This window comes from Montipora capricornis, chromosome 1 (genome assembly GCF_036669925.1).
Source record: "Montipora capricornis isolate CH-2021 chromosome 1, ASM3666992v2, whole genome shotgun sequence".
Classification (NCBI taxonomy): domain Eukaryota; kingdom Metazoa; phylum Cnidaria; class Anthozoa; order Scleractinia; family Acroporidae; genus Montipora; species Montipora capricornis.
In genome coordinates, this window is record NC_090883.1 from 52,934,535 (window position 1) to 52,942,034 (window position 7,500).

Below are 7,500 nucleotides of genomic sequence, written 5' to 3' on the forward strand. Positions count from 1 at the left end.
AAAGCTTTGACACTGTACACAACCAAATGCTATTAGATAAAAATTCTTTGACTCGGGTCATTTAAGTTTCAACAAGAAGTCAACGCAAACGGCGGTTACAAACATCTGCTTGAACTGCATAACTTCTTTATAAACTGAACGTTTCGTATGTTACTGTAACAACGTAACATACATCATCAGATGTGATTATTATTCAGTTAGAGATAAATTTAAATTCAAAAATACAACTGTACGGACTGTGAACTTACGAAATTGATTGAGATAAAACGACAAGATATATCATGATAATAGTAGAGATAAAGTTTCTCACTGCCAACGTTTTCATGAAAGGCTGGTTTTAGATCACGGATAAACAGAGACTCTTTAATCTGTTTAATCTTACAATGCATGTCTGATCGACCAGTTGCTAATATTTCAAAGTGATCGTGACAATTTGTAGTGAATGATGCCATTGAGGAACATCAAAATAAGCCAAAAGATGTTGTACAAACTGTTTTTAAGAAAAAAGAAGTTGTTATCGTTCTAACTTTCTTAGGTCCTCACAAAACAGCTGAGGTCTTGTATAAACAAATTCTATGGTATTTTCTACCTCAAAATAGTTTTTCAGAACACCTGTCAAATCTTTTTTCCCTTACAAAGATAGACCAGCTCGACGTTCCTTCAGGTCAAAAGATTCTGAAGTGTACAGAGCAAATTGCTGGGATTCCAATGATTTCTATACGGGGTATGCCAAGCCAAATGTAGCAATATTCAATAGTTCTATTTTATTCAAGAAGGACTGTGGAAATTCTAAGTCAGCGTTCATTTGGTAGCGACGACTCCAATGTTTCCGAGGTTTTAACCCATATAGATCTTTTGGAAGGAACGATAAGATTGCCAGATAAGTTGGCGACTATAGTTACGTTACCGACGAAACTGACGTAAAACAGTTGGATGATCTGAGACTGGTGTTTACTGAATTAGTCGAGAAATTTTACCAACATTTTGGAAACAGTATAACAAGGCCATCCAGTGTAACTTATCTCTCCTGTCATTCGCTAAAGAATGGACGCCCAGGTAGACCATCGATAAACATTCTGCCAGAGGTACTCGAAGATTTAAGAGGGACAGGTTTCACTTGGGTAAAGATTGCTAGGGTTTTCAGAGTATCTCGTTGGACAATAATTCGCCGAGTCCGTTTATTTGATCTAGAGAATTTGTCTCGCTTCAGTACCATTACTGATGAAGAAATTGACGGCTTTATTCGTGATTTCATTTCAAGGCCTGGCATGGATCATCGATCAACCACACGTGAACCTTATTTACGAGGACACTTTAGGGCAATGGGGTACACTGTACAACGAAGGCGCATCAGAGAGAGAGAGAGAACCTCAACAGGTTCGATCCGAGGAACACAGCTCTAAGGTGGAGTGCCTTAGTATCACGAAGGGTGTACTTCGTTCCGTGGCCAAACTCGTTGTCGCACTTGGATGGCCACTATTCCTTGATTCGCTAGGGAATTGTCATTCATGGGTACATTGATGGCTATTGAAGACGAATTAATTTCCTTCACTGTAGCACGGATAATCTATCCTCGACAGTTCTCAGTCTCTTTGAAAGTGCTGTGGAACAAGATGGTGGATTGTGGCTATCCCTCATAAGGGTAGACGTCGGTGTAGAGAACACTGCTGTACGCGACACAATGGTTGCAGTTCGTGGGGAGGGTCGAGGTAGTTTTATTGCTGGCTCATCGACTTGGAACCAAAAAATCGAAAGGCTTTGGAGGGACGTTTTCTGATGTATTTTCCACGTATTTTATTGCACCTTCTATGCTATGAAACAAACAGGGCTTTTGGACTTAGAAAATCCCACCCCCATGTTTACATTACAGTATGTCTCCTTGAAAATAATAAGTTGTGCCTTATCTGAGTGGATGGTCTCTTTCAATGACCATCCAGTCCAAACCGAGCAAAACTGGTCCCGAAATCAGATGTGGTTGAATGGAATGATGAATTCAAGCAATCCACTAGCAAATGGAAACCTTGACGATAACCCAGAAGACATAACATTTTATGGAGAGGATCCAGAAAGACAGGCACCCTTCGAAGAAAGTGACAACAACGTTGACGCGTCTCCTGCTCTGTCAGCTACCAAATGTCAGCAATGGTGAACTGACAGCCTATTTGTGTAACTCTATTGATCCCTTACAAGAGTCTTCTAGTTTTGGAATAGACATTTATGCTGAAACTCTCAGAATTATAGTGCAGAGATTAGAGGAATACAATTTGTAAATGTTACATACGTATCGTACGAGTTTACTTTCTTGTTTTAAGGAAGACTGGGTCACTAGTTACATTTTTATCAAAGGGGCACTTTAAAAAGGTTAACTTTACTTAAATGAGGTAATCGCCATCACAACAATTATTGAAAGCTAACCTTTTTTAAATGGGCGCTTAGACTTAAATACTGTTGACCAACGCTGTTTAAAATGGATGTTTAGGCTTAGCACCAATTGTGACGCTGCTTACGACCAATAGTACTCACTTGAAATAATATTTTGGGGGTAGTCCGTTCAGACCGGGGGGTCTGTGTTTTCGGGTCACCCCTTCAATGTTTGTCACCTATGAACATGTATGAAGGTTGAGATTTCGAAGTATATCAATAGGTACCGGCAAGAGATTATGAATCTCTTGGTACCGGTTTGCTACACAGACCTTGACAATTCACAGTTTGAATGTGAACATTGTTACTTTGTTCCCTTTACGTATACAGTGTGATGCCTAACTATACCATCAACTCGTTCCAATGAAAAATGCTTTTCAAATAGCGGTATTGTAGCTCCAAACAATTGGTAATAATCATTTAGGTAATAGTTTTTATTAGCCTAGCTCAAAGCTCCTCGTTTGGGGAGGTACAAAACTGGGATTAAATCAACGTGAAATGTATTGAGTAAGAATAGCAGCTGCTGTTTATGCCATGCACTTTGAATAGATTATTTTTTTATTCAGTAGGATTGAAATCAGTGGTCTGAACTGATCTACCTTTTTAATTACTGTTATTACGGAACCTTCTAAAGTGATAACATTTGCAAAGAAAACTTCTTCAAAATATCGGTAATGGACTATAAACAACATCAATAAAGAAGGAAAGGTTTTCTTCAGTACTTTAGTACTTGGTAAAATATCAGTTAGTGCCGCAGGGATTTTTTTATTGACTTGCATGAGAGACTGGCATTAGCTATGCAAGTGCTACGGGTGTGGTTCATACTCAAAAACACCTGGCCCCAGTTGTTCAAACGATGGATAGTGCTATCTGCCGGATAAATCACTATCCAGTGGATAAGTAATAAGAAAATCAATTGCATTATCCACTGGATAGTGATTTATCTGGTGGATAGCGTTATCCACCTTTTGAACAACTGGGGCCTGGAGTAGCTCAGAATACGCCAATTCCTTGACACAAAGTAATATCCTTCATTCCCAAGTCCTCATCAGAATGTGTATGCAAAACAATGTAAAACAGGGCCCCTTTATCAACTTCAACAAAGAGTGGCAAGAGCTGTGGCAAAGGACATGCAGTTGCTCAAATTGAAACTCCACCGTATATAACACATACTGAGACGTATCAAATCCCTTACAATCGAAGGGACATAAAGATTTCTTAAACACTTCTGGAACCATGTCCTTTCATTTTCAACACAACATAACAGCGACACCTAACTCTTCATGTGCCTTTAGAGGTTTCCTTCAACTAATGTTGGAACTACACAATGCCAAAATACGTGTTTTTGAAACCATAATCATAAAGGGAAAATAATTCTCTATCTGATGGATCGAAGAGACAACCCTGCAGATCCACATGGTAGATGCATAGTATTTGAACAGGTGTGAGACTTGGGCATGAAATCAGAAATGGCCCTCTTCTTTCTTGATCCCTTAATTAATTGAAAAGAAAACATCATTTACATCAATTCATTCTAATTTTACCTTCCAGCCGTCATGAGGGACGTCAATGCCCTGAGCAAAGATAACATGTTTGATGTTAAAGACAAGAGCTCTGAGACTGGTGAAAGGAGTACAGTATTGCTCATGCAGTATTATCATACTATAACTATGGATGGTGAACATGTATAGTATTGTGCAAAAGTAATGAGAGCGAAATGCGCGAATTTCGTTTTTTGTCCCTGCGAACTTTCGCTCTGGACAAAAATTCGCCATTTTTCGTCGAAAAGCTCCGAAATCCTCGAATTTCGTCAAAATAACCTCTCATTACTTTTGTACAATACTAATGTGAGGGCAAGGAGTAATGAAAGCCACAAAGGGAGAGGTCAAAATTCAGTTTCTGTGGAACGTTTGATGATCTCACCCAAAAAACACACTGATTATTTGACATCAACTTTCTCTTTAGTTCTGTGTGCGTGTGAAGCCTAGGTGCACTGTGTCTTTGGTCAGCCCTAATTTACAAAATTTGTCACTTAGTCAACCAAGTTTAATTTATTAATTTTTGCAAGACCTTGAATGTCTTTCTGTCTTTACTAGCCCCCTATGGTTGTTTCAGGTAGCCAATACATTACTTTATCATGATATTTTTCCTTTCTTTGTACTTGACAAGAACAATTACATTGATGCCTGTTTTTAAATACTTTTGTTAACAAATAAAAGTTTAATAACTCTTAAAAATCAGTGTGAGGGAAACACACAAACTTAGACTTAACTCTCTATCAGTAGAGTTATTGCCAGTGTCGTCTTTAGTGCGATCTATCGTTGCTTCTTTTACTGTTGCTAGCACAAATTCAATGCATGGCTGCTGGTCAAAGGTGAATGAGCATTGGGACTGTTAGTGCTGCTTTATTCTGGGCTGGCCTAAGCAAATAGAAGAATACAGGGAATTTTCTGCCAAACATGTGAATCCCCAGACTGTCAGGGCCTTCACGGAGTTTTAAAACACATGGTGATACTTCCGATTTCTCTTCACTGACAAAAATGTCCTGTAGGAGGTCTTCAGAAAAATATTTTGGGACTTGTCCATTCCGAAGAAGTGCAATGGCAGTCATTTGTCCCACAAAAAAGTAATCTTCAGAAAGGTGTTCCTTAAGACCTGTTTCAAAATATCTTCTCCTTATGTGCTGGTTACAAAGCCGGATCCACTCTCTTCTTGGACCTCCACAGTCTTGAGCCATTTCTCCATAAAACTCTACTTGAAAGGTTATTCTTGGATCCTGAATTGCTCTCAATTCATCAAATGTTGTTTCTAATGCATTGTCCCGGACTACAGCAATGAAATTGGTCTCCCCTTCAAGTACAAATTCATCATTGGTCCTGTCCAAAGGACGACCATAAACTATCTTACACTGCAAGTATCGCAGCATTTCTGCGGGCTCTACTATAACACATGCAGGAAATTCAGAAACAATATTTTCATAGAATTTACTTCCATTTTCCTCCCAGCTTTCATATTTTGTGTTAGTGGAACTCTTTGTATGATGCCTTGGTGTGGTAGCACTGCTTGCCCCCTCTGTTTGAACGTTGGGTGACGTGCTGATAGAAGGCCTGTCTAGCTGACTTGTGATCGTACTGGCAGTGGTCGAGGCTGCACTGGTGAAATTTGTATCTTGCTGATAAGACTCTATTTCATTTTGGTCTTCTTCTAGGTCTACCTGTTCCGTCAATACGAAATCAAAGGCCTGTTTCACGCGAATGTAAAGGAGACCCTGCCCGGCCAGCTTTTTCACAACATTGTAGTTGTACTCTGTGTTCTCGGCCAACCTTAAAACTGAAACTGTTTTCTGGGTAACTTTTACAAATTCAAAGTCGTTTGGTCCCAATAGACTACACTGACTTTTCAGCGAGGATGCTACCTTTGCTCGTACAGTTGCTTCACTATCGTCCTCAGGAAGTTCTATCATACCGCGTTCGACGATGTTTTCTTTCTTCGAAGTTTCTACAGCGTCTTCTTCATCCCTTTCCTCTGATTTTTTCCCTTAGTAAAGCAAATTCAAATGGCTTCTTCTCCAGAGGTTTTGACTTCTTCTCTTTCTTGCTCTTCGTGGACGTGGCTGCCGCTGCCGCTCTCAGACGTTCATTTCTATTCAGCCTCTGATAAAATCCAGTGTTTGTGCTCGTCTGCATCATGGATCTCGCGCAAACCAGAGTTTCAGCGATTGAACCAGAGCGGGTTGTGGTTGAACAGGTTATGTTTGGAGCATCCGAACCTGATCGCACGCTTAGGAGCATATCCGAAGCACTTTTTTAGTAGATCAGCTGCTTTTTTAAGCTTTCCTCGATCTTCATTCATGGCGGAAGAGATCGATGCACACTCTTACATTGCACCTTAAACAAAATGGCGGTGTCAAAGCACGGGAATTCTTTGAAAAACCCGCCTCAGACCCCAAAATTGAATCAATTTTACCGCTCGATCCAGACCCCAAGATTGAATGAATATGTGCGAACATTGAATGGATTTAAGAATTGAATTGAACGAACGGGGATTGAACTGAATGGGATGTACGGATTGAATTGGACAAATGTAGGCAAGGAATTAAGTTGATGCGAATTCGAACTAAATTGACTCATACAAGAATTAAGTTAAAAAGGCAATTAAAGGTGAAATTGAATACACAAGGGTTAAATTGAATGAACACAGAAATTGAATTGAATAAAGACAGATTGAATTGAATGGATATAGAAATTGAATTGAATGAATCTAAAAATTAAATTGAATAAATACGAATTAAATTAAATTAATGCAGGGATTGAATTGAATAAATAAATATTAAATTGAATCAAAATAGAACTATTGAATATTGCTACATTTGGCTTGGCAAAACGAAACGCCTATTCACGGTGACAGAAAAAAAGAACATTTTAAAGCCCTAACTAAATTCTTTAAATTTATCTGTAACTGAATAATAATCACTTCTGATGATGTATGCTGTAACATATACCAAACGTTAACATGGTTTATAAAGATGTTATGCAGTTCAAGCAAATATTTGTAACCGCTGTTTGCTTTTTATTCTTATTGAAACTATTAGATAAACTCTTTAAGTATAGTTTCCGTGGAATTCCAAGACCATGACTTGTTTACCAACATCAACAATATGTAAACAATAATGACACTGAGTCTATCTTGAAGGATATTACCTGTGGGACTCCTCAGGAGTCCACTCTTGGTCCTCTTTTGCTTTTTTTCGTCAGATATGTCCAGACATGCAAGGAATAAGATGCACGAGGATTTCAGTAAGCGTCACGAGGTTCCCCCTCGGGATGAAGTAGGATGCAGGGATAGTGCAATGGTAAAAGCACTCGCCTTCCACCAATGTGGCCCGGGTTCGATTCCAAGTCTCGGGGTCATATGTGGCTTGAGTTTGTTGGTTCTCTATTCTGCACCATCAGGTTTTTCTCCGGGTCCTCCGGTTTTCCCTTCTCTTCAATAACGAACGTTTGACTTCATTTGCTGGTTAATTGTTGATTTCAGTTTACAGTGTCCCCAATTAGTGGTCCAGTGCTAGAACGAATAGAC